At 38.1% G+C, this 27,469-nt stretch overlaps 1 protein-coding gene across 1 annotated transcript in view; it reads right to left on the bottom strand.

The window, feature by feature from the left end:
• The window catches only part of LOC139743357 (uncharacterized), a 249,322-nt gene extending 224,838 nt beyond the window's left edge, over positions 1 to 24,484 (bottom strand). The window contains exon 1 of the mRNA XM_071653843.1: positions 24,229 to 24,484. The gene's annotated coding sequence lies outside the window, so the exon portion shown is untranslated. The remainder of the gene's footprint in view (positions 1 to 24,228) is intronic.
• Between the last annotated feature and the right edge of the window lie 2,985 nt (positions 24,485 to 27,469).

The raw sequence follows: 27,469 nt of genomic DNA, 5'->3' as shown, positions 1-27,469 counted from the left end.
TGCGAATTGCAGCCGACAGCCAATTGAGCGTCATGAAATTTTTCGCGAATTGCCACCAGCATTCCGTAAGTACAGCATTGACAAAAACTTCCGCCGTTATTTTCATTTCCAAAATCTTGGCTCTTGAAAAATAAGCAGAATTAAAATGCATAGTGAAAATTTTTGGTTTTACACCGTCGCAAGAAAAATGCTTGAAGTGCATTTCCCTCATACCGTCTGTTAGCTAATTCCGTTGATTGGCAAATGAGGTGCTCAGGTGCCTCTCTTTTTTTGTGGCCAGTTTCCTTTTTCAAATCATTCATTTTTACTCGCCCCCTTTTCCTTTTGTTCCCTTTCTCTATTCTCTCTCTCTCTCTTTAAAGCATGATAAATTCACTTCATGTAGCACAGCACTTGTTCCCTCGCCTAAACCTATATTTACTGAATGTCAGTTGACTCAACACTGAACATTTCAACGCAGCCTTCAGACTGTTTGCACGAGAATGGTCGGGGGAAAATTCGCATTTAAACGCCGCAGCCCTATTTACCCCGGTTGCTGGGCCAGGTATTGACCTGCCCACAGCCGGGCTCCATGGGAAACAAGGCGCAACATGGCCAGCCGGCGTGCGCTCTCTGGTTGCACAAATACGTGTGGGCCTACCCTGAGCAAATCAATGAACGTGACAAGTCATTCTGGGCTAGTCTTTCAGATTCCTTGGGAGATACAGCACTATTTGAATGCATACAAAGCAACAGCAAAATAGAGGAAGGCGGCAAAAACCACTTTCCTCTCCATTTTATTATGGCAAGGCTGATGTGCTTCCCCATCCCCAAGAAAAAAGAATGATATGTGTACGGTGTAGACTATGTCTTTACATATATCTAATATGTCCGTCATCTATTTTTGACACCTCAACATCCCTCTGTTAAATCCCTGAAACAACTCCCCTTCCCACATTGCCCCTCCCCCCCACACACACACACACTAAACACACTTTACAATACATACACACACAGCGAAGTGACAAAATGATCATTCAGACCACAAAGGCAAGGAAACACTCACCCCAAAATTGTGAAATATGCATGCAGGATTGGGTTGTTTTGTTCTTTCTGCTTGCTGTAATTTTAACACCCTCCACTCAAGTACTGGAAGAGAAATTTGTTCGCTGGCATGCAATATTGATCTGGCTTTTAGGCTCCTGTAGACCTGCACACTCGCACCGCAAGTTAATCCCACATAGGTTTGTTTGTAGCATCAGGGGCTGCCGAACTGTGCAAGAAACGTATTAAAAACAGACATTTCACTGCTTAATCTATCTGATGCGACAACAACAACAAAACACCTCTTATCTTGTGCTCAACCTCTAATGCAATTATTAGTTGCACTGTACAAGAGCACCAAGTACAAAGAGTCCATAATAATGGCGATATTGAGAGAAAGTTATTGTGTGATCTGTAGCTAGAATTGTGCTGCAATACTTTTTGTAGGAAGCAACAGTCTAAAGTTAACATCTCAAAGGGATATTTCACACAAAACTGGCAAGAGTACTGTAACACCCGAAATTTTTGCGCACATGAAATTTCTTGAATTTCACAAGGAGCCAAGATTGGTGAAATTAAAATGCATGCCAGAATTCTTGTCTGCACTTGTCCACAGGGATTGCCATCATTCACCCCGCGTTCACATTGGTCTTTTTTACGTCTGACCGTTCACATTGGTATCTCATCTGTCCCCGAGCTGTGGGGGCAATTGGGGCTTCGGGCGAGCTCTGCCAGGCATAGCGCATGGGCACATTTGATGACCACAGCTGGACGCTATCAATTTCGCCCCAAGGTCACTCTCCCCTCCAAATCTTGTCCCCGTACCCGACTTGCTTGGCGGGGATGGGGGGGGGGGGGGTGGGGGTGACAAGTCCCAGTGAGCGTTCACATTATGGTTTTGGAGGAGAAAGTCCCACAGCTCGGGACTTATCCCGCATTGCGGGGACCAATGTGAACACGGGGTATGTGGCAATTCACGACAATCTCATGCCGTGAAAAAGGCTGTCGCCTCCTATTCACGAAAATTTCATGCCGTGAATATTTCTGGTCTTACAGTATCGTCAATCATCTGCCGTACAATGTGAAGAATATTGATCAAACTGCTTGCAAGAAATGTACATATTCTCCATTATTGAACTCAAGTCAAACTGAACATACCAGTCCTGAATTGAGCTGAACTGGAGTGAATCAAGAACAAGAAAGCACATTTCATCTCATGCATAACATGGCTTTTAATAGGTAAATGTTCCTCATCAGTGCCCTATTCAAGTGATGTGATGCAAAAAGATTTGAAGTAGAGCACAATTCCCCCATTCTGTACTGCATGACCAAATAGGTCAATTTACTAATTACTGACAATTCTGACATATTTTCCTTGACGACTTCGTTTTAACAAAACTACCTGATTCACCTGTTTGCATTCAAAGACTTGAAATCCATTTATTACTATGATGTCAAGCAAGTTCTCTGGCAGCCAGGAATGCCCTTTATTAAAGTTATGTGTCAGATGTGAATACAAACTGTCTATTGTTTCAGCTGCATTGATGAAATGTTTAAAACACCAACAAAAACAGACAGACATGTAACAAGGATGAAATTGTTTTCATTGCCAACAGATGGCTTTGAATACTAGAGGCACATCTGTTAGCTAGGCAGCAAGCAATAGAGCAGTGTCCAAAGTGGCATAATATAAAAGGTACATTATCACTATAAAAAAAAAAAAAAATCAAAATTTGGGTTGTAATCAGGGTAACATCTTTTTGATTCATCGTTCTCACTTTTTAAAATTTTGAACTTGGGTCGCAATCATTTGCGAAGAGCCATAAAACCTGTGTATGACTCAAGGTCAACCTCACATCCCCATGAGCTACCACTTTCAAATTTTTAGAAAGACAAATTGGCTCAGCATGGCTGGGTTCCTTATACTACGAATTGTGTAATGTGTACAGTGCAGACGTGTACGAAGTTTGTCAAAGTTACAATACGTATCAAAAACTGCCTGTAAATAACAGAAATCATTTATGGCTTCACATGAAATCTATTTTGCAATATCAGACCAAGCCACCAGAATGCAGGTGGTGCAATTTTGCAGTGAATACGGCAGACAAAGTGGCAACAGCCAGGCAGAATGGAGGGATTTTTTTTTTCAATATTGTTTTACATCAACAGAGTGAGATGGCTGTAATTCTGTACCTGATTTTGTAAAACCTGGCAGGATAAGAAAAAATACTCCATATTGTCCCTCCCGAAGTCGCAGCATTGGTAAGGGAATATCGTGCCAGACACTTGGGATGACCAGTTGCAAGGTATGAATGAAGAGCAGAATTATTCGCACATTTGTGACCTGCTACAACACAAGGATCCGTAAGACGGAAGGGGTACATTTTCTGAAGCTGACATGACATCATTTCCTTACTCTTCAGCTTTGATTTCACATATCACGGCTCATAAAATTAGTCAGTTGCGGAGATATCGATGATTTTATGGGGGCATGTCTAGTGGTCTCAGAAATCAGCGTTTCGAGAAAACTGTCTTCAAAGTTTTCCTTCCAACGCAATCGTGATCACGGAGGTACATGTATTCCAGACAGTTTTCACCTCGTGACAATAGAAGGTGTGCTCTGTATGTAGCAACCTCCGCAATGTTCATTCAAGCTTAGCACCAGCGGTCCACACACGACCAATCAGTAATCAGGATGCCATGCATTGACCAGTACGGCTGTGTTTATCTAACTTGAGAGAGAGAATCACGTTTCAAAATGCATTTGGAACGGTGTTTGCAAACATGGTTTGAAACGCGATTCTCGGGGTGCCGCGTTTATTTAACCATCATAAAATCGTGATTCGAGTGGTGTCACTGTGCAGCTGCTTTGCGCGGTTTGACTCCGGAAGTAAAGGTCAACTGCATACCATCAAACATGCCTCATCAGTCACACACAAATAATGGGTAGAGAACACAACTGGAAACAGCTGGGATTCGACCTTGAGGCATAAACGCGTTTCAAAACGGCATTGCGTTTATCTACTCACAGAACGGCGATTGTGGTCTCAAACGTGTTTCAAAACGCCCTTTGAAAGGCGTTTCAAAATGGCATTTCTGAACGCGTTTGAAAACATGGTTCCATATATCTAACTCCTGAAAATGCCTCAAACGCGTTTAGGATCGTGATTCTGCCTCAGAAACTTTTTAGATAAACGCAGCCTAAAATCACTCCCTCATTGCTAGGGGCAGAGTCTATCTGCGGCGCTAAATCCAAATCTTCGGACACGTTTCTGTTCTGTTTTAAAAGTCGGAAAATCATGGCCCAGAAGAACGCTAATTTTTTTTTTGCCTTTTCTTTGCTCACTTGGCTTCAAAATTTTGACAGACGATAGACGAAACATTAAACTACAAAATCATGACAAAAACAGAAATTGGATGGTTTTGACCGATTTTGATGATTTCACTTCAAACTCAAATTTGTTGGCTCAGCCGTCAGCGACTTTCGGATCCTTTTGTCATGGCGGGTCACATTTGTTCTTGTAATCTACGATTACTGGTAGAATGGGACGTAATAACGGTATGTTTCCTACACGTGTTACACATCCTTACAAAACTGTAGGAGAAACTTTCTTTTCAATCTTCTTAATCCACAAACTAAAAGAGCTCATTATCAGCCTACTGGAGATGTTATTTTGATCTTGCAAGAACAATCAACATCGCCTGATATTACAGCTATACTGTATAATGTCCCATACTTTTGTTTTCATTAAACATTGAATTTGGCAGCTGTTTGGAGTAAATCATGAGCTCTGATACTATACAATTATAATGGATGTTTTACTAGTCATTTCATATGTACGTGTATGATGTCAACTTCCCTGAGACAAGTTTTTTTGAGAAAGGAATGCTGTATAGATATTCCTACAAGCATAAAATATTTTTTCAGAGACATTGTCCAACATACTTATTCCAGGATCTAAGTAAAATTTGAAGAAAAACACAAAGACCATTGACAAGTAACGTTTTAAAGACATATCATCCCTTTGGCATGCAAATTTTTGAAAATTTGGTGAGAACACTTAGTGTGTAGGTATTGAAGAAAACACTATTTGGAAACCTCCTGTAAATTTTGAACGCAAGAGGGTCTTTATAAAATTTGTTGAGTTAAATTGACCATTAAGATTCGAATAATTTTTTCATACTTTGAAAAAATTACAAATCTAAACTACTAGTCTAGTTTTACAGACCTGTGTGATGCACTTATGTAGTTCATGTTACAAGTGGTGTGTTGTTATTTGCCATAGATAACAAAGTAAAAGCTAAGCTAGTGAATTCTTCCTTTCTGACAGCTTTAACATGAATATCGTTTGTTCAAAGTATAAGTATCATATTACAACCACAGGAGGAATGCAGCTATGCCTCGTACACAGAATACGTTACGATGAGCATTTGGTGCATTATTTGAATTTTAACAGCTAACAACCTTCAAATATCACAGAAATGTTATAGCTTTACAATAGTCTTGTCATTCTGATGGAATATATCATATTCTGTGCTATTTGGGAAGGAATGTAAAAGGGATGGCCCATCTATAAAGGAAGCAGACTGAAAACAGGGTTCCCACTATGCTTATGAAATACAAAAAGTTTGCATGTTTGCAGTTTGCATGGGATAAAAACAGCTAGAAAACTTTAACAGAACTGTAGAAATTCTTTGTCAAAGTTTGTCGTATGCCACCAGAACAGATTCAATCCAATAAAATCTTTCCATCGACTTTAAAATCTGATACAGTGAATCCATCTGTGTCATGATGGCATATTGTGTTATGTTGCAGTTCGTAGACTTTTAGATCTTTTCTCAGAGTATGCATCAGTTCAGATAATGGACAGACTCAACCAAATTTCCACTCACAACTGCAGACCCTTTGATGTGCCACAAAACCGCATGTGAGCAGACTGTACTATCCTTCACACCATTATTCAAATTTCTGCAGCGAAGCAAGAAATTAAAGCCCATTTCCATGGGTGACTGGGAACTCTCTGGCACTGGGGGAAGCTGTGCGGTGAGGCGCGAGCACGGTTGGTAAAGCAAAGGCAAGTGTGTGCGACCCGTTGCCTCGCCCATAGCTGTGTGGGCTTTACACACATGGCTTACAACCGATATATTTGACACACTGTGAAAAAAGAAAAGAAAAAAAAAAGCTTTATACGTGTAGCAATGATAAATGTAGTCAATGTATGATACGACACTGAACATCTGTCTACGGAGAGGCAATGTGTGCAAATGTGTAGGAGTTCAAGGTGCTCAAGGACTCAAGAGTACTGAACCAATGGTGTAGATCACATACAAGTACATGTACAATGTATATTGAAGACCTTATTTACAGTAAACACTGCAAAGCTGTAAATATTTCTGGCTCTACACCTATGTACATATGTGTGCTAGAGCACCAAAGATAATAATTTAGAGTAGGGTTTTTCCCCCTTTTAATCAATATTCATGTATACAGAAGAACAACCATAACAGAGTATTTCTGGCAGACAGCACGCATTGAGGGCTGCCTGCACTTCTGCACTGCATGAGACACATTTTGCGTGCTTGGCCTTCGCAGAATCCCTACAATGGAAGTTTTGCAAACAGCAGCAAAATCTCATACAGCATCGAACACTTAATCCATCTCCCCCACAACACATTCCATTATTGACACATAAGGATGCACACTTTGCAAACACATCTTCCAGTGTTTGCCGTTCTATTACTAAGCACCTTCTTGTTTAGAATATGATTATTATAAAATGGGTTCAAGAATGTAGCCAATTGGAAGTGCTGAAATGAGTCACGTGTGCCTGTATTAATTTCTCACTAACATCCACGGCCTGACGTCACAATGTTTACACTAGCAGTGCGCACTCGATCAGTTGTTACAAGTGCGTCGCGCGCTACTATACGCGCTGTCAATCCTGTAAACAACTTCTCGTTCGGGCTGCCGGCCGGCCTTTCTTGTGTGCATAACATGTGTGGCGAACAATACGTACAGTACTTAAATGTGCGGGATTTCTGAGTGCGACGTGCGTAAATGTTTGGGACGAACATCTTCGGACATCTTACAAAGGTACGTGAAAAATGCTGTTAGTTTTCGACCCATTTTATAAAACAGATGACGCACAGGATTATTTTGTGGCATTAGTGGAGATGCAGCTCACTCTCGGGTATATTTACAATGTAGTGCAACATGCACTTGGCTTCGCCTCGTGCATGTTTCACAATTGTAAATACCCTCGAGTGCGCTACATCTCCACTAACGCACTCTATCCTGTGCATCATTAGTATATCATTCATGCCACATGCATTCATGGGATCCACTGGATCCTTCCTCTTGGCATCATACAACCCAAATGGCTACCACACCTAGGAAAAGCCTTTCCCCCACACTCTTGTCAAGCCTGATTTTTTGAACTGTATAAAGCTCAACAGCAGGATCATTGATGGTTGGTGTAGACCTACACACTTAAAAAAACCTGACATCTATAGGCAATTAGTGGTTTTGAGAGAAAGCATTGCCAATTACGGAGAGGTTGGTTAATATGTTGTACCCTACCAGAGGTGCCATCCAAGTACAGTAGGTGGTCACCGCTTGATCTGGAAGGGTTGGGAAACAAGCTTTCTTCCCATTTAACCCATTGATGAAGGGCTGATTTTGCTACAATGTACAACCCGCATTTCCCATAGACACTTGCCCAAGTATACTCGCGACTCGCCTCAATGGGTTAAGTGGTGCTTCCGCTAATGTGGTAGCTAGTATTGGCCAGTGTAAACCACACAACATGAAGCCCAGTATGTGGGCATTACACTAAACCATGCACAGTTTTTAAACCAACTGATATCCATAGCAACAATTACCTATGCACATGCTACAACATGCAGACACAAAATGGCGATAAACAGAGACACAGCAGTCTCGTAATTTCGGCAACTGAATCAACTGAACAAACTTTTACTCACTTGATCCACAAATATTTAACCCTTTTTAGAGTTGACAGTAGTACATATCAAGTCATGATGCCTATGACCCTATCAATGCAGAGAAAGTGGCAGTACTGCTAGCTTTAAAGGCATAATTTACCATTTGCAGAAGAAACAAAAATCCAGCATTAGTGCTTTAAAATAGTTCTGGAATGTGAGTTAGGGATAGAAACAACCACTGGAAAAATGTGAATTCGTATGATTAAATACACAAAATGTGAACAATAGTTAAAATAAAAATGTTTCCAGACTTAACCGTCTACAGTTATGGTTTAATGAGAAAAATACTGATATCTCCCTATATTTCAGGCTTTATTGCAAAAATTTCATAGGCACATATGCATCAAATGTGATATCTTGAACATTTTTTTTAATTACTGCTCCCAAAGGTAAACAAGACCTTTAACATGCACATTACGACAACACTGACTGCGACAAAAACATCTTTCTCACATTCATTCTCAGTTGTGGGTGTAGCATTTCAGAACTGAAACTGTTGTATGATATACCCTGTGTCTTCACGTACAACCTACATTGTAGGTATGAGACGAAAAGGACATACAGAGCTCGGCATTCATGAAATTTTCCTATACTTTTAACAATCTGTAGAATTGCTTCAACAAAAAACAAAAAAAAAATCAGACCCTCTGACAATGTACAAAATCCTTTTTCTGATTTTATGCATTGATCAGAACACAACTACACAATTTTGTTTTTTGTTTTTTTGACAATCATGAAATAGCTGTGGTTAACAGCATGCAGGCAAAGTTTAGAAAAAGCCTGTGTGTATGTGTGTGTGTGTATGTGTGGGGGGGGGTTATAACAAAAGTATCTACCCAGGTCAATTGTAAGAGTTCTTTTCCTTTTCTTTTTTACACTTTTGTAACAACTTTTCATTTGTAAACACAATGCATTGTATAAAAACAGGAAGCTTGATAGTCTGACAACCCAATACAGTATCACAGTCCATTGCAAAATGAGCAAATGTAGCACAGATGAATTGGTTCACTGTGGAGTATACTGCAGGCACGTCGGCCCCGCCGTGTTTCTCACCAAGGAGGTATCAGGATTCTTTTCACAGGAGTTTAGCCGACAGATTAGCAGCACTTCTATCAATTTACTTCCACCGCTAAGCCAGGAGTCTGAGCTCAAGGCAAGTTGTCTGCGCAGAGATACTGACTTTCAACACATTCCAGCGTGCGAGCCAATATTTCGTGATCCCGCCTAAGACCAGTTGTCACCTGGCAAATGCGCCGCCCCTTAGCGACTAGAACGTGGAAATGTCGCTATCTCGCTCCCTCTTGACACCCTGCTTAAGACGGCTCGATTGCCTGCCTCTGATAGACAAGACAGTGCTGTACCACCCTCAGCCTTCCACCCCTGCCGCCTTTCTCTCCCCCTCGCAGTAAAACCAAACGACGAGCAAAGTGGAATTTCATAGTGCACACATTCCCATCGAAGAGACACCGCAGTCGAGTCATAAAGTAATTGTACTATAGCATGCAAGCAGACATTGGCTCATCTACTCGAAACTTGACAAACTAGCAGGCAGGAGTTTGAATAGATTGATAGATCAAATGAAAACAAAAGTACTGACAATATACCATCTGTGTACCTACAATGTTCCCATGAATGCAATGAAACAAAATACAGCATATCTTAACATTTCTGGAGGAAAGTTTACAACCCGTGAGCATTAGCAGTTACCCCAGAAGAGCACTTCCAGGTATGCACAATGCTCAAGCTGTCTCGAGTGGATAGAGTAAAATCAGACATTTTACAAGTCACAGAATAACAAAGTCAGAACATTTTAAAATTTTCCATGATTCCATCACTAGCAGCAACAAGAACATACACAATAATACAATGTATTAGAAAGATGATAACGTCAAAACTCTTGAATCAGTTTGCACACGAAAATATCATTGCACTCAAGCTTTCCACTGAACTCCGCAATAATCAACCCTCTGCCTAATCCCTTAAAGTCATAATTTCTCAGTAAGTGCAAGGTAACAACAAAAATTATTATGAAAGACATACATGTAAAGCACTGTTGTTTTCTTCAGGACATGTACAGATGGGAAATCAGGTGAATAATTGTGTGTTGATCATTGGCAGATCTCATCTTACTACTGTTTGAGGTTGCCACTACTGATCAGATTTTGGAAAATGTAAAATCACATTACTCTCTTTATCGAAACTGAAACATCTGCCCATATTTTGTTTGATTCTACAAAAGATACACGCTTGAACTATACCCTGATTCCTCGATATCTTGATTCCTGATTTCAAAGATGTATACAATTCCATTTTTGTTAACAACAGCAGACTGACAGATGCATGATTTTTACGAGCGCCACGTGGTTTCCTATACACACACACCGTAATGCATTCTTTATTGTTTGAGTTAACTTGCCTAGGTGTACATGAACTCAATAACACGAGCAACACACTCTCTTTATACATGTTGGAAACCAAACAATGGCTCCAATGGCATGAATGGCCAGACCTGGAAACGGCCTTTCAGCCTTTCCATAGAGCAGGGAGCACGTACGGTACAGGAATGCCATCTCTCCGGAAGTCAATAATGTCATTAGCCTGATTGAACACACATAATTTGCTTGGCTCTTCATTATCTTCTCCATCTAACCTCATTCGGTGAGATTCTCTCCAGCCCATCGCTCCCCCCCCCCCTCCACCCTTCCCCTATCTCTTCTACTCCCTAGAGCTATGAAACTTCAAGTTCATATCCCCTTAAGCTCCATTTCCACATTGATTCTTTCAAATGCATCTCTTCCATGCTCTATAGTGACATTTTCTAGTACCCCTCATGTGTGGCACAGAAAAACCTAATAATGCTGTATACACTGCTTACAGTCGCTGACGGAGAAAAGAATTTAGGTCCGGATGTCACTTCATGATTTTTTTTAATTTCCAAACCTCTCTCTGATTCCCTTCATCTTTCCATCCCTTAAACCCTTTTCATCTTTTAAGTGTAGTAGTGCTATTCATTTAAGAATTAAATGTCAATTTTTTTTTCCCGATTGATTTTCGCGGTAACAAATCAAGAATGCCTAATATTTCATACTTGATTTTGAAGAGAATAAAATAATTCAAAAATGTCAGCACTGTTTCTTTTCTTTCAAGTTTTCCTCTCTTCTTTCAATCTCTCTTTCTTTTTTTGTCTCTTCCTTTCACTCTCCAAATCTCTCTTTTCCTGGACTGTCATCAGGTAATTTGACGTAGTGGAGATTTTTTCCTCCCCTCCCCATTTTTTTTTTTTTTTTGTGCACTTTGTGCTCTACTTATTTGCGTTTCCCCTCCTATGGGGTATGACACGGATTGGACGGGACAGAGATTTCCGTCAATACAGATCTTGTGAATCACTGCAGCTGTACAGCTACTTCCTACATGAACTAGATTCAGATACTAGAATGCACTACGTACCTCCTCTGTGTGTATATCAATGCATTGTGTGTCAGTATCAGCACCGGTGAGGGAAACCGATAAAAAGAATATTTGTACATGTAATTACATGTATCAAAAGTACACACTCTCTCTCTATAGGCGTGTCTTCATCAGCCCGAAGTTTTAACTAGCGGGACATTTTGCGGTCTTAGAAAATAGCCCGATACAGCGAATGTGCGTCTTCATCAGCTCGAACAGCCTGCTTCGGGAAATTAGTCCGAAAATTGACGCATGCGCACTTTGCAATATTACTCTGCCTGGCTCGTGGTTCGAAAGTGGATTTCCCCGCTCAAAATCATAATCACCGTATGTACGATTCTACAACCAGGGAGGTGAGCAGTACAGCAAATTCTCTCCAAAGGGATATTAATAACGCTGCTCTTTCTTCTGTCCAGTGAGGCATCTTATATGAAATTAACGAATTGCAATGTTTAAACAAATCCAAAATGCACACAATCTGCAAGAATCTTCAGCTAAGGTAGAGAGGACCAGAAGAAGAAGTTTACAAAAGAACAGCTAGCATGCACGGCACTGAGTTTTAATAGGGAGGTGAGAGAAATCACCTTCCTGGTTCAGTAGTACACACATGTGATCCTTGAATACACCGTGCGTGTAATGTACCAATCACTAGCTGCTTGTACATGCGCTTTCCATTGCCAGCTGGCTAACCAGAAGCGTGGAGGGATCGAGAAAATTTCGGGCTGATGGAGACGCACCCAAGATAGCGCGCTATTTCACGAATTAGCGCTCTAGTTGACGAACTAGACCAAGATTTTGGGGGAAATTTTCCCGATCAAATAGCGCGCTATCTGCGTCTTCACTACACAGATAGCGCGCTATCTTGACATCGGACTAGTTTGGTAACCGCAAGATAGCGCGCTATTTTGAAACTTCGGGCTGATGAAGACACGCCTAGTCTCTAGATTCAAAAGGCCTTCACACAAGCTCGGTGTAAATTTTCTTCCTACAGACTCTTTTTTCTTTTTTTTTTCTTTTTGCATTAATGTGTATGTAAATATACAATGTGTATACAATGTATGAACAAATACAGCTTATAATATTACATCAATGCCAAACAAAAACTACGGATTGGTTTGCCTACCAAAGATGATTACTGACTTTAAAAGTTTAACCCCCTCCCCCCCCCCCCCCAAATGAAGAAAATGAAGAGTGATTGTAATAAAGAAACAACCCCAAAAAAATAAATAAATAAATGATAAACAATGTGCGAGATATCTGTCAATGATCTGTACAACCTCATTCTCAATAATCTGTACATCAACCTCATTCTCAATGAAAGCTCTCTTCATAGAATATTATGTGAAGCATACGAAAACAACAAAGAAAAATTACAGTGCATTTAATAGAGCAGCTGAGCACACATATCACAATATGAAAAACTCTTTTTTTTCATGTTGTTTGCTTTAATGACATAATTTTGGCATACATACTCTTCATTTGCTCAGTTATGGTCTTTAGTCATGTATTACATGGATCAATGCACGAAATTACACCACTGAATACACATCTCATTATCTGATAAATGGTAGTACTGCAGATTCTTGTGAGAAATTCTTGTTAGAAAATAAGTTCAAGACGTTCGACTTTCGTCTTTAAATGTCACTACTATCGTTGCATACACAATATTTGTACCCTTCCTATCAAATTACATTACCAATGCACATACTTGCCTGAAGAAAAAAAAAAGTTTAAGCAAAACTTCAGCTACATTTGACTTTCAATGGTGAGAGATTTTGCCCAAAAATCTATTAAAGCAAGGCTCTGCACCTCATACACAGTTGTAGCATACCTGGGCAAGGTACCAAAAATATCAATTGAATATTGTTGTTCTTTTTCTTTTATAAATCTTGACAAGATCTAACAATACCGGTACAGAGATAGGGAACATAAGAACATGATGCCTCAGGCACCCTTCAGGGAAGCATCATAAAAAGTAGCAAAATGAAGTATAAAATTCTGTATGCATGTACTAGCACATGTATGTAGAGTAATGTCGTGCATGCTGCATATAAAATGTATAAGGGTGCTGCACTGATGTCGTGCCATCCCCTATGTACACATTTGATCGATATTAGGGCCACAAGGCAAGGATCATACACAAACATGTCAGACGAAGGGGGAACAATCACTAGCACATCACCGCAATAACTATGTATTTCTTCGCTCCTTATTCCCGTCACCATTTGGCTGCAGAGCTACAAAAAAGGCTCATTAGACCCGAACAATCTTGTCTCTGATCTTGTCAAAAGCACAGAGGAACTCCCCGCTGAGCCATACCTACGATAAGAGAGAATATTGCTCGGAACCAACACCTACACTGTACCTTGAATATATGAGGAGTTTTCATTCTACATCCAATCAATTCCACACTTTGATATCCAAGTCACATGACTAAGACATCATTAAGAGGTCCAGCTGGAAGCGTATCATGATTATTCACAATTACACAAGTGTATGGGGTTTGATTTGGGATTTGATTTATTATGAGCACACAGTATGTACATGGCGTTTGATGATTTTAGACAGGATATTTGTATTTATCTATGTAAACATTAGTAAAGTTTTGTTTTTTTTAAGTGTTAAGATTTTATGTTTAGGTTTATGTTAAAAAATAAATAAAAAAGAACTTGGGATTTAATTTATTGTAAATATATGATGTTATATAAGATCCGATGTTATATGAATCCGTAATTATTGTTAATGGATTGTTGTTATTTTTTAATGAGAAAGTTAAAGTGGATTTTTTGGAAAAGAAATTAATAAGGTTTTAAATTAATTAAAGGGTTACAGAGTAAGGAGAAGGAAGAGAGAGGGGGAGAGGGGGAGAGAGGAAAAAAGAGAATGACTTTCATAAGAGGGACAGAGAAGAAAAAAATCATAAGAATGAGACAAAATTTATTATTAACATAGAAATGTATGTTTTAGAATCAAATATTGCGTATTTTAATTAATTTGTGTATATATGTATATTTTTTGTCAATTTGTTCATGATTGTGTAACTGTAATTGTTGAGTGTGTCTTTCATTTAAATATGTAATATGTATAAAACATGTTATTTGGTAATGTCCTTTGTCGATGACTTGTGTCTCCTGTTTAATCTAGGAGGCAACCTAGGCCTTCTATGTCACATTGTTTATTCATATAATAAAGAATGTTGAACAACTCTTTTTTTAAGTTGGTTTTCAATTCACATTTTTTTATTCATTTTCTTTATAAGTTTGTTCATTCTCGGTTTGATATTAAATATACAAGCCCTGCTCTGTTTCGATTTCAGTGCCTTTTATCTAAACATAACAAACTGTACCACACTGTGCAAGGAAGTATGATCACTGACAAAGCACATACAGCTGTTGTATTTGTAAATCTCTCCATTCCATAAAGGAGCTTCATATTGCCATGCAATGTTTGGTTCAAGGCTCAGACATTCGACATACACATTGTTGTACTTTTCTACAAAAAAGAAAAAAATGTGCTATTTTAATTCTTGCAATGACAACAAAATACCTGCAATTTAGACTGAGCTATTATAAATTTGATGGCTCATTATATACTTGAACAGTTTTATAGGATGGTGGGGCATCTACCAGCAATTCATTTTATTCTAATATTCAATGTGGTGGGGGCAATGAAATCATAGTCTAACGCATATTGGAAATAGATTATAGACATTTTTACATGTTAAAGTCTTGATATGTGGCTGTAATGATTTTTTACGAAGCAAAGCAAGCAGACAAGCAACATGATATTTTTACCATCCATGCATGGAGCTCAAAGCTTGTTTTACACTTCCTTGCATTTCGTCATTTTCAAAATGAAAGCTTTAAATGATGACTATTATTTGGTAGGCATGCCTATCGCTTGTGGTCTGTTTGTTTTCATTGTTTGTTTGTTTTTCAGACTGTGATATACAATCTACTAAACTGGAAAATCATTTTCAAACAGTCTATGTTCTTGAAGGCATGTTCAGCAATACTAAAGTATGAATGGTAAATGCTTAAGAAAATTTGTGAAGGACTTCCATGAAAAATCCTACATTAGCACTTTGAATATATCCACATTTCATACGATAAACTTGGTGTTGAAAATGATATCTGTATTATTCTGCTTGCTCTTCAAGTTCCATTCCCTGCCTCACCATGAACTTTGTGCAGTATTTTGGGTAAAACAGATCTTTGGTGTTTAAATGCTAGTTAACCTCTGCCATGTTGTGGCACCTGTTAACATATTCAATTCAATTCAATTCAATTCAATTCAATTCAATTCAATTCATCTCATACATTCATTCAGTAATAAAAAAAAATTGTTTGGATGACAGTATAAAATGTTTGACAAATGTAGCAGGTACAGTTCAGAGAAAGCCAGAGGCTTGTTAAAATAGAATCAAATCATACACATTCATATTGCAACCTAAAAGTTAAAATATCAAATGACAGAAGTTACCAACAATATAAAAGGAGCACAGAGAGAATAAAACATAATGAAACAGGCATGAAATCCAAATTTATACAAAACATATTTGGCAGTCACAAGTTTGAGAAGGAATACAATGAAGTATCTAGTCCAGTTTGGAAAACTCTCTTCACAGTGATTTTTTTTTTCTTTCCCTTCTCTGGTTTTTATCTGATGAGGTGTTGGAGGCACAATTGACAAATGTGACACATAATTTTGACTATATCTTTATTGTGATAATGGACACATCAGCCCATTCTGTGGACAAAAGGGGAGCCACAATATGAAATTGCTACTTAACACAAGATGGTCTATGACCAGTACAGTGTATTGTCACCTCAGAGTCACAGATTAATCTACCATTGGTCATCTTCCACGCTTATGACAATACAGAAATGACATAATTTTGGTATCCCTAGAAAAAAAAAAATCAAAGGAAAAAATTATACAACTACAAGTTTGTTTCGTTCTTTTGCTTGGAGAAATAATGTTGAATCATTTACCAGTATACCACATGCTCATTCATTTAAGAGTATAGTCAAGAAGGTTTAAAGGGAAGCAGTCCTGAGATTTTCACTGTACTGATAATTAAGAAGAGTAAAAAATATAACCTTTCACCAATTTATACGCATGGACATCAAAAATTGTCTCCGTACGCGATTTTTAAAAAATAATTCCTGCAAGCGATCGTGTAAGAGCCTGCCAAAAGGTGCAACGTCATTGATGCCCTACTCTCAAGTTGACAGCCGTGCCTCAGAAAACCAATTTAAGTGTTAAAAATGATCATATCTGATTTTTTCATAAAATGTGACAATATGAAGTTTTATTATTTCAAACAAAATATTTAAAGCTTATTTATATATACAATTAATATAAAAATAAATAGTAAACATGTATTTATAAATAACTAGGGATGACGAGTAGAACACCGCTGGAAAGAGTTGTGCATCGATGACGTATGACTCTCCGCCAAGACTTGCTCATTTGCAGAGTCACCCTTTTTTAACCGAAATGTACGAGCTTATTTGGTGATTTGAAAATTTGTTTTTGATGAAAGTAGTTCATTGGAGGTACCAACAACAACATATTTTTTTAAATTTCGAGAGGACCGCGTCCCTTTAAGAGTTGGTGTTCCAACTGGCTATGATTATTCAAACACCTGTCAATTTTCTAGGGTTTGATGTTGCCACTTTTCTAAACAATTTGAAGATCAATTTAGAACTCTAACATATAATGTCAGGCATACTTTGCTTGTTTGTTCATTAACCCATTAAGGGCAGGCTGATTTTGCTATAACGCCCATTTCCCATTGACACCTGCCCGAGCATTCTCGGAACTCGTCCTCAATTTAAATGAAACAAAACAAAACATCACCAAAGTATAAACATGTATAAAACAAAAGTCAAACCCATCCAGCAATATGTGCAAAAGTGTACATCAACGCTGTATGTTGTGAAAGTGTTTAAAAGTGTATTTTTGTGGAAAACTGATTTTATACTTTCTGATTAACCTGTTCCATATGGGAACCTGGTGGCCTGTGCATCAATTCAATGGGGATTTCAGAATTTAGTATGGAATGGGTTAATTTTAACAAATACAACTGATATGGTTTAATACAATCTTAAAGTATATTTTTTTCAAAGATATGTCATAGATTAGTGTCCATACATGTCCAGTCAGGTCATTTTTATTTTTATTTCATCAATCTTTGCACAATTTCTATTCATGCATCCCCTGGCTCAATACCATTATATACTGCTCATCTTATGGATGGCAAAAGATAATTACCATCATAAAGACACATCCTACAATGTACTTTAGTGTCTAGTCATAACGCAATGAATAACATGAATCAATTTGCCAGTGTATACAACATGAAGTTCAACTTGACACATGAACAGAAAAAGGTCAACTGAGGTACCAAGCATGATTATGGTTTTTAAATTCACTGAGATAAGCATAGACTGTCCCTTTAATGATTATTCATGTGATCTGTATTTATGGTGCTTGCCAGCACAATCCACCTGACAGTACGCCTGGTATTTACCAATATCTAAAGAAAAAGTTTGTTAATACATTCAATGCAAAAAACAATGAAATCGATGCTTCCCCAAGTGTAAACTGATAGGCCATTCTAGTCACCTGGTTTATGCATACCTGCTCATTCTTTGTTTGAACATGAATTCCATATTGTTATATTGAGCATGGTTACAGTATAATTTGTAATATCAATCTGATGAGCGAAAAGCCTAACTTACTGAGAAAAAAAGAAAGGTCATTTGTCCAAAAGTGCAGATGAGCTGATTAAAAACTGGTTTATCATCTTCCTATTTGTGAGGCAGATCCAGTTTGGCACACACATGTTCATGTATCCTTCAAATATTTTTGAGTGGTGGCATCAAACAAAGGTTCAGAGGGAACAAGACTATTGTGACTCCATCTCTTGAACCTCCGTGGTACAATTTACAACTGCAATACTGGACAGAAGCTGGTCAGGCCCTTGCTTGGCTGGTGAATTTCTAGAAGCCAGTTCAGGGCGCTATTTATAACCTCGTGGCTCAAGGATATTGGCTGTGTCACATTTTTCATAAAGCTTCATATCACAGGCCAAGCAATAAGCTTGACATTGTATGCATGCCTGCACTACTAACAACCCGTTCCCCCTGGGGTCTGTCCTGCATCCAGCATAGTGCCAGTGTACTGTGCATGCTCATTCAAATGGTAGTGACTGTGTACAGAGAGAAGGTACTGTAGACGCCTGTTCAAAATATGCAAACTACAACTTTATAGCCAGTCATGGACTATACACTCTGTACGAGATATGTGCATATTAAATGTACTGTTTACTATTGGGAGCAGTGATTTAAAAATGTTTGAGCTATCACATTTCATGCATACAGGTCAGCTGTATCATGAAGCATCCTACCATATAAGAAATTTGCGATAAAGCCTAAAATAATAAAGAGATATCACTATTTTTCTAAATAAACCATAACTGTAGACAGCTTATTCTAGAAACAGTTCTATAATAAGTATTGTTCACATTTTGTATATTTAACAATACTTGTAAACATTGGTTACACTGATTATCATCTTTACATTGGTTGTGTCTATCACATTTTAGAACTATTTTCAAGCACTAAAGCTGGGTTTTTGTTTCATCTGCAAATGGTAAATGATGCCTTTAAAATTCTTTACAGTTCAGAAGCTGTCCAACTATTGAAAAGATGTTGACACATACAGGGCGATACTGCAGGCCTGCATAGTATAGAGTTGAATATCAAATCATGTACAGTACATGTAGAGTCCTGCATGTTAACTATTAATTAGATATAAAGTTCAACGCTACCTTCTCGTATCAAAACTTTACAAAGACAAACATGTAACTCAAATTGGAACTGTTGTCAACATTTCAGCATAAAAAATAATGCAATTTTATAGCGTGTGTGAATGCATCATGTGTGTGTGTATGCGTGCGTGCAAGTAACTTGCAATGTACATTGTACATCATGTGTATTATCAAGCATGAAACACGTGAAGAGGTAACGTCACAATTTAGAGACTTCAAAAGGGGGGGGGGGGGGGTCACTACATATTTTTTACATTCAGTGTGCCCAAGGCCATCATAAGGCTTGTGCTTTGATGCTGCTAACCCAGTCAACAGAACACGTTTGATTTTGAAGCATGCAATTAACTTTCAAATTGGCAGCACTTTCAGGGCTGTGTTCCATCGCAGGCTCTTCCCTACATACCCACACAGCATTCTTGTTAGCCCCATTACACAGCAGACAGTGAAACAATTGCATATAATAGTGACTTATATAGGCCTGTACGTCCACTCATAAACAGTTATGTACAAGATACTGTTATCCCCATAACACAACATACACTGAAACAATGGCACGCTGATTACACATTACGCTGTGTACGTGTAGGTACTGTTTAACAACATGGAACAACTTCTACAAGACAAGTTAAGAGAGCTAAAAATGACACAAAGAGAAAATGTATGATAAAATGGAAGACATTGACTGAAAAGCCAGTGAAGAAAATGACTTCCTTTGCAGTTTGTATCAATTCCATGCATACAGTAAGCTTTACAGATTATACTGTATTGTTGGGTTTGTATTTTCTTTATTTACCATACATCTGTACATTACAATAATATTGTTGAGCTGACTTTAGATGCAGGTACAAGTTGTATGAAAGTTACTATACTGTATGATATCAAATCCACTCTACTTTACCTTTATGGCAATGAGAAGAGCTTAAAATTCAACTGCACCAATGGTATTCACAGGGATGACATGATATTTCTAAAGAGTAACTGTGTGTGTGTGTGTGTGTTTTTCCTTGCACTAGAGCTCCTGCTGGCTGTTCCACTCTACAAACTCCTACTGTCTGACACAATGATACACTTACAACCCACTGAGGCCTTGTCCTCAATGAGGTCAAGGAAAGACTGATCACTGGTCACTCCTGGTGGGGAAGGGGCACTTGTTTTGTCTGCGCTACACAATGGGGGCAAACCAACCATGTCCATTGATCACAAAGCCCGCTGTAGAAATGGGCAGTGAGGCATGTCATCCCTGCACAGCAATTGTACGGTATCTGTTTGGCTTCCTATTTTCTTCAATAGGGCATGCAATAAATCCCTTAATAGCTAGAGAGGGATTCGGACAGGTACACCTCTTCAGGTTTTTAAAGATAGGTCATCCCTTTTGCATGTAAATTTTTAAAAATTTGGTGACAACACTTAGGTATTGAAGAATACACTATTTGGAGACCTCTTGTAAATTTTGAACTCAAGAGGGTCTTTATTTGTTGAGTTATATTGACCGTTGAGATTCAAATAATCATTTTGTACTACGAAAAAATTACAAATCTAAACTACTAGTCTAGTTTTACAGACCTGTGTGATGCACTTATGTAGTTCATGTAAGTGATGTATTATTATTCACCATAGATAACAAAGTAAAAGAAGCTAGTGAATTCTTCCTTTCTGACAGCTTTAACATGTATATCTTTCGTTCAAAGTATAAGTACATGTATCATATTACAACCACAGGAGGATTAGTATATGATGCAGCTGTGCCTCGTACACAGAATATGTTATGGTGAGCATTATTTGGTGAATTATTTGAATTTTAACGGCTAACAACCTTCAAATATCACAGAAATGTTATAGCTTTACAATAGTCTTGTCATTCTGGTGGAATATACCATGTTCTGTGCTATTTGGGAAGGAATGCTTTAAAAGGGATGGCCCATCTTTAAACTCTATACCATCACTTAATGAAATTCTTCGTTCATAGCATGCAAAAGAAAAAAACAACACCAAACAAAAACCCACACACAAAAAAGAGCAAAAACATGCAAACTACAAATTTATCTAGAGCTCTATAGTACTCGAGAGCCTGCACAAATATTACAGAAGTATGAAACTGTTTTGCATGTTGTGCATGTTGAGAAAGGCGAGGAACAACAACACAGTTGGAAAGGGACAAAGGGTACAGGAGTTCCGCTGACTTGAAGTTTGATAAAGATAGGCACTCATCATAATAAAAGAAGGATCCTCCTATCTACCATTCATGTAAAAACTCTCTCAAACAAACAAACAAACAAACAAACAAATCCTCTTTTGTTTCCGATGAGCCTGTACCCTGGAATGTACTGAATGAACTTGTCCTAGATCTGATCAATCGCTTTGTTCTGTTTCCATACCAAACTCCAATAATTGTTCTTTCATATCATATCTATACACATGAATAGATACATACTGTTAATGATACAGAGTAAACAAGTTGTATTGTAATGTCAGTTGATTCAAGTCGTTAGAACTAGGATAACGTTTAATGATGCAGGGGACAAAATGAATGCCCTCTTGACCACCACAGATCAGCCAATCCTCAAGTCACTCAAAAAAGAAAGTTTAGTCCTAGAAAACAAAAGTGTAGATTCATCTCACTCTCAAGACTGATGTTGATATACATTACGATGTTCGTTTGTCTGCATTTATTACTTCAATCTCCTAAACTACACAGTATCATTACAGAGGTTGTTTCTTTTCAAACCAATTAAAAAAAAAGAATATAACAAAATATTTGGGTGTCTTTTTGTTAAAAAAATAAAAAATAAAAAAGTGATATTTCTTGAAGCTTATAATTTTCATTCACTGATTGCTTCTTAAATACACAAATGTAAATGCATGTATGTTTAAAATATTCATCTGACTTGCATGATCCGTATTTGATAATCACCTCATAGAGTCTATATGACTGACATTGTGCATACAGTCGAACTTGTTTTTTAATCATTTTTTTTTTTAATGGACTGTATTGTTAAATGAAGACTTGGCTTTTGATGCAGTGTTGTGAACCCATGCCATTACATCTTATATTCTATCAAGTTTAAATAAATACAATTTTGCAGTTTGGGTGTAACACTAAACTGACAAAAGACGTCAGTTATGAAGCATTTTAGGAAACCCACACCAAGGGTTACCGGTACTTTATCAATTCATAGTTTTAGTTTCATAGCTTTTTTTTTTTTTTGGGGGGGGGGGGGGGTAGATGACTTTCTTTGTATTCTACTTCATAAAGTAACACAGATGATGTTCTCCTTGAATCAACAAAAGTCATTAACTTGTAACTGTGATCTTGAATTGATTCATATCATAGGACAGTGTACACAGGTATGCTCGGGATCCATCCAACATTTCAATGGACGCTTTAAATTTCCCCATACATTTTGCATCAGATCTCCATGCTTAAACGCTGCAGAAAAGTATGCAAGATGATGATGAAAGAGTAAAAAATATTAATAATGATATAGTATGAATTAGAAAAATACCTTTAATGTAGACTAGTCTCTAGATCTCGTATTTGGTAGTGATAATAAAACTTGAAATAAAAAATAGATACACACCATATCATATTCATACAATTTCGTTTTCAAAATAAAGTCAACTCTAAAAACACTAAATTGCTATAAAATAATCTAACCATCAGCGTGATTGATGGCTTCCCATATAACACATCCCGGTTTAGAACCTATGCAAATCTACATTTTACTGTGGCCCAATGCCTCCTATTGATATACATCAGGCACAGGGTATACACTGTACCAAACCTTCAAACTATATCTGAAAGTGGAAGGGAGGACCAGCAGGGACAGACAAAGTGCATTTTAGATGAGATATGAATATCGAGAAGTGGGAGGTTCTGCTTAATTAGTTTCAGAACTAATCAACAGAGAAGTTAGTTAATAGATCCACATTTGCTACAACCCATAAACTGTTCCAGCAAAAAAGAAGAGAGTGCAAAGAGATGAATTGTATTTCCAATTATCCTCTGTTCTCTAGGCCATCTAGGCCTAGTAGGAAGCTTTTCTTCGATGGCGATAGACTGAAGTGTTGCTTTGATTTTTAGGATAGGTTTGGCAAATATCTCAGTGATAGAGTAAATAAGAAGCAGAACATGTAAGATCAAGCCAGCTCAAATGGGGTACAACAAAAAACTATTTATTTTGCTTTAAATAACAACGAACATGATAGAAACCACCACAAGATCACCCAAGACTCAGGCAGGGAAAACATCGAGCTAACACTAGAACAGTAACAGTAACACTGTAATTTAGAATCTGGTTTCATTATTCACGTCTCAATTCTACCCACACACGAATTTTACGCGTGTCCGACAGTTTTAGGTCTATTCCATATCGTTTCATTTGATACACTTGAGTTTTTCTTTAGCATGGATACAGGACTGACTCCCCAAACGTTGCTTTTCACAATTTGATCTCCTCATCATTCCTAAAGCAGTACAAGTCGTGAACGTAACGAAACGTGAGTTCTGTCGAGCTCCGTCGACGAGCCCGGTGGCTGCTGCATGCTGTACAAGTATCTACGTACACTGTACCGTATGTACCGAACTAAAAATCCGAGGGCAGACGCCGCGGAGTGTGGGTACGGTCTGGGTACGGTACGCGGTGTGTGTGGCATGCCGCTCCTGACTGCACTCCACTGGCAAGCTGTGCCTGTGATGATGGGATGATGGGACGTCGTATAGAAACCTATGTGGAGTTGTGGTCTGACAACGGAGGATGCATTACCAGACGAGATCGCCTCTGAGTAATACATCTTGGTCTGATAGTGATACATAAGTATAATCTGGACTCCCTAATCGTATTAATAATCTCAATGTTTTGTTTTTGGCGTAGAAAACACATAAAATATCTCGCGGTGGTATAAAAGGAACTTACCTTCATTCGAGAAACACTCCGGCAAAGTGCGACAATGCCGACATGTCCGATGGAAAAACTGTCCAGTAAACGAAGGGGAAAATTATCATACAGTGTTAGGATTGTCCAGAAACGATTACAGGATTGCTCGAAGTCGGGCACAAGATCTTCCGTAAAAAGCTAGTCAATGGTATTTTTAGGGTCGATGCGATCCCAATAACTTGCGGATTGTATAAAGCGTCCATGAACGTACACAGCTACAGCATCAAAACCCACAAATTCGTGTTCCCGTGCGTGCCTGGCCTCTGGTTTACTCGTTCCGTTCGTCGTAGCTGACGATCTGATGCGCGCATGCTCAAGCGCGCAAGCCGGCTTACTGCTAAAATGTACGGACACTATTTATGGCTGGAGTTCAGGGTCAGCATACTTTTTTTTTAACGAGAATATTCGAATATTTGTAAGGGTTAGGATGATGATTTAATATGATATTGGACACAGCTCTATGAATAAGATCTCACAAGCAATAAGTTTCTATCTCTAACAATATTATTTGTGTATTTATGAATTTTCATTGGGATGGATGTGCGCTAGACATTTGAAAATATTCTATTCGGGACATAAAAACACCCCTATTTGAAGAAATGAACGCGTCCACTTGCACTGCGTTTTAGGGCGAGGAAATATAGGTCGGGTTCACCGTTACCAACCGAATGTGCTCGTAAAGGAAACTTGTCACAGTGTAGATGTATCGGCCAAATTGAAGCTGTAGAAGAGGAACGACAAGGATTAGTTTGCTCGCCGTCACTCCAATTGGACCAATAAATTGTGAAGATGGAAAATGGTAGACGGAGTCGCAAGATCCCATCTCCTCCCCTTTCCATCCTCCCCCACCGTACCCCTCCCCGCCAGAGAAAAACAAAACAAAAACCAAAGACCGTGACAATGCAACAAAGAAGTAGCGGTTCGCAATCCAACAAGATTGGTCCAAAAAAAAAAAAGTTGTGACAATACACGTTCATGGCAGCGTTGGTAGCACTATTTCTGGAGACTACATCAGAATGTTAAAATGGCTCACTTTTTTGAACTGCCATCCACTCTGAGCGTTTATGATTATTTGATTCCGCATTAACAGTGTTTCATTTTGACCATCTGTTGGGTTCCTTAACGATTGTAAAACCATAATATTTTGTCTGTAGACACGACTGGATGAAAAGAGAAATAAAATTGTGAAATATTAGGGTTATGTTCGAGGGAAATCGATTGAAGAATTAGGCGGAGAACCAGAGAGAAAAAAATGAACGACATAAGTAACAGCACACACACACACACACTCTCTCTCTCTCTTTTATGATATTCTTTATTGGAATTTCATTCAATAACACACACACACACGCGCGCGCACACACACACACACAAGCTTTCATTTTGCTTTCAATTCAGATATCATCTGGCTTCAGAAAAAAAAAGATGTACCAAAAGATCGAAATATGCATAGGCAGTGTCCTTGTAAAAAGATATATATATATATATATATATATATATATATATATATTTCCTCATTTTCTGTAATTCTCTGTCCCTTCAAGATGGCATTATTTCATATCACAGAAATAATATGTAGGACCACTGATAAGATGTTCCCGACAACGAAATTAGCTTACAACCACGTCCCACAGTATAGGCCCGTATAGTCACAGGCCTATAGTCGCAACGACGAATTAGAATTATTCTAAATGGATCAATATGAATCCGTATTTAACGTTATGATAGGATCAAATTTTGCCATTTGTTTGAAAAAAAGAAAGAAATTAAAGGCACCAATTTGACTTGTTAAATTCGTGTATCCTTCCTATTACGTCCCGTTCGATTCAAGGGAACGGCAACAAAACAGATTTATAGCCCTATAAACATATAGGCCCTACATAATTAATCATAGTATAGACGTGAGCAACGAGCACAATACGAAAAGGTGAGGATCTGCTTTGGTTTGTCAAAGTTTCCTCTCATTTTCCGTACTCAACTTGTTTTTATCGATTAGCCTATATACCTTCTCGAAGATTTTGGAGTGATCCCTGACGTCACTCCAAAATGAGTGAAAATGAGCATTTTCACTCAAAATTCACTCCAATTTCACTCGAAATTCACTCTTTTTTGTATTCACTCTTTTTAGAGTGAAAATTTTCACTCGATTTTTTTTAGAGAGAACATTGATATTCTCTTTGCTGCATTATACTCTCCTTGATTTTATGATGTGAATTAGGATCTGTACGTCATCTTTAAACTATAACATGGTTGAAACAGCAGTAAAAAAAATGATGCGGGTTTCACTTTCAAGCACTGAATTCTTGTAGCCAATGGGAATAAAAACATGATGAGAAAATATAATGTTCAGGTACGGCTTCAAATTTAGATTTCTCCCCCCCCCCCCCCCCTTCATCATTGAAATCTCAAGCAATATAGAAGTCATCAGAGTAAAATTGTCATGCTCTCTTTAAAGGCCTGAATAGCACTATTCATAATGATTTATGTATAAAACGTGACACAACAGGGAAATCGAGAAATCGTGAAATTTATACCTTCGTTTCATTTGTTTTCCTTTATTCTTGTTAGATAATAACAATGATAATAATACAGAGAGCTCCCAAATAACCATATCCGAAATGACAGTCGAATGAGAAATTGAGGTGGTTGATCATGACGTGACTAAATTTTGATTAACTCTATGCTTACCATGGACAACCTGCCTGTGACGTCATCAGCATTTTGAGGCGATAACCTATAGGGAGATTTAAGGATCAGAAGGGAGTATATACAAAAAGAAAGACTGCAGTACACAAGACGGTGGCCAATTGCATAACCTCATATATACTTAGCAGGAAGCGTGTGATAGGAATATTCCGTGGGTATATGAACGTAATTATCTTGATGATGTGGGAAAGTTACCAATTATTGATAATGGACAAAACGTCAGACTAATGAGGAACTGAGGGAAAAGGGCATGATATAACAATGATGACAAATTCACGACCTTTCCTAATGGCAGTAAAAATGTCTGCATGTGTTATGGGCATAAAAAAAGAACTCTCCATTTTACTTGAAAGGCCATGCATGTTGTGACTTCACAACTACAGGGCTATAGTATACGTTCATACTCTCTTCTTTGAACAGAAATATTCGTTATGATATAGTTCCGTGTTTCTCTAGCTCTTATGGATGAAGATGTCCAAATTGAGTTAGATATACAAATATGAAACTGTTTCTT

The sequence above is a fragment of the Diadema antillarum genome, unplaced genomic scaffold, assembly GCF_040938485.1.
Source record: "Diadema antillarum isolate AM-2024a unplaced genomic scaffold, OU_Dant_1.0 seq00001073_RagTag, whole genome shotgun sequence".
Classification (NCBI taxonomy): domain Eukaryota; kingdom Metazoa; phylum Echinodermata; class Echinoidea; order Diadematoida; family Diadematidae; genus Diadema; species Diadema antillarum.
The sequence above is the reverse complement of the archived record's forward strand: the minus strand, read 5'-3'. Positions and strand labels throughout refer to the sequence as shown.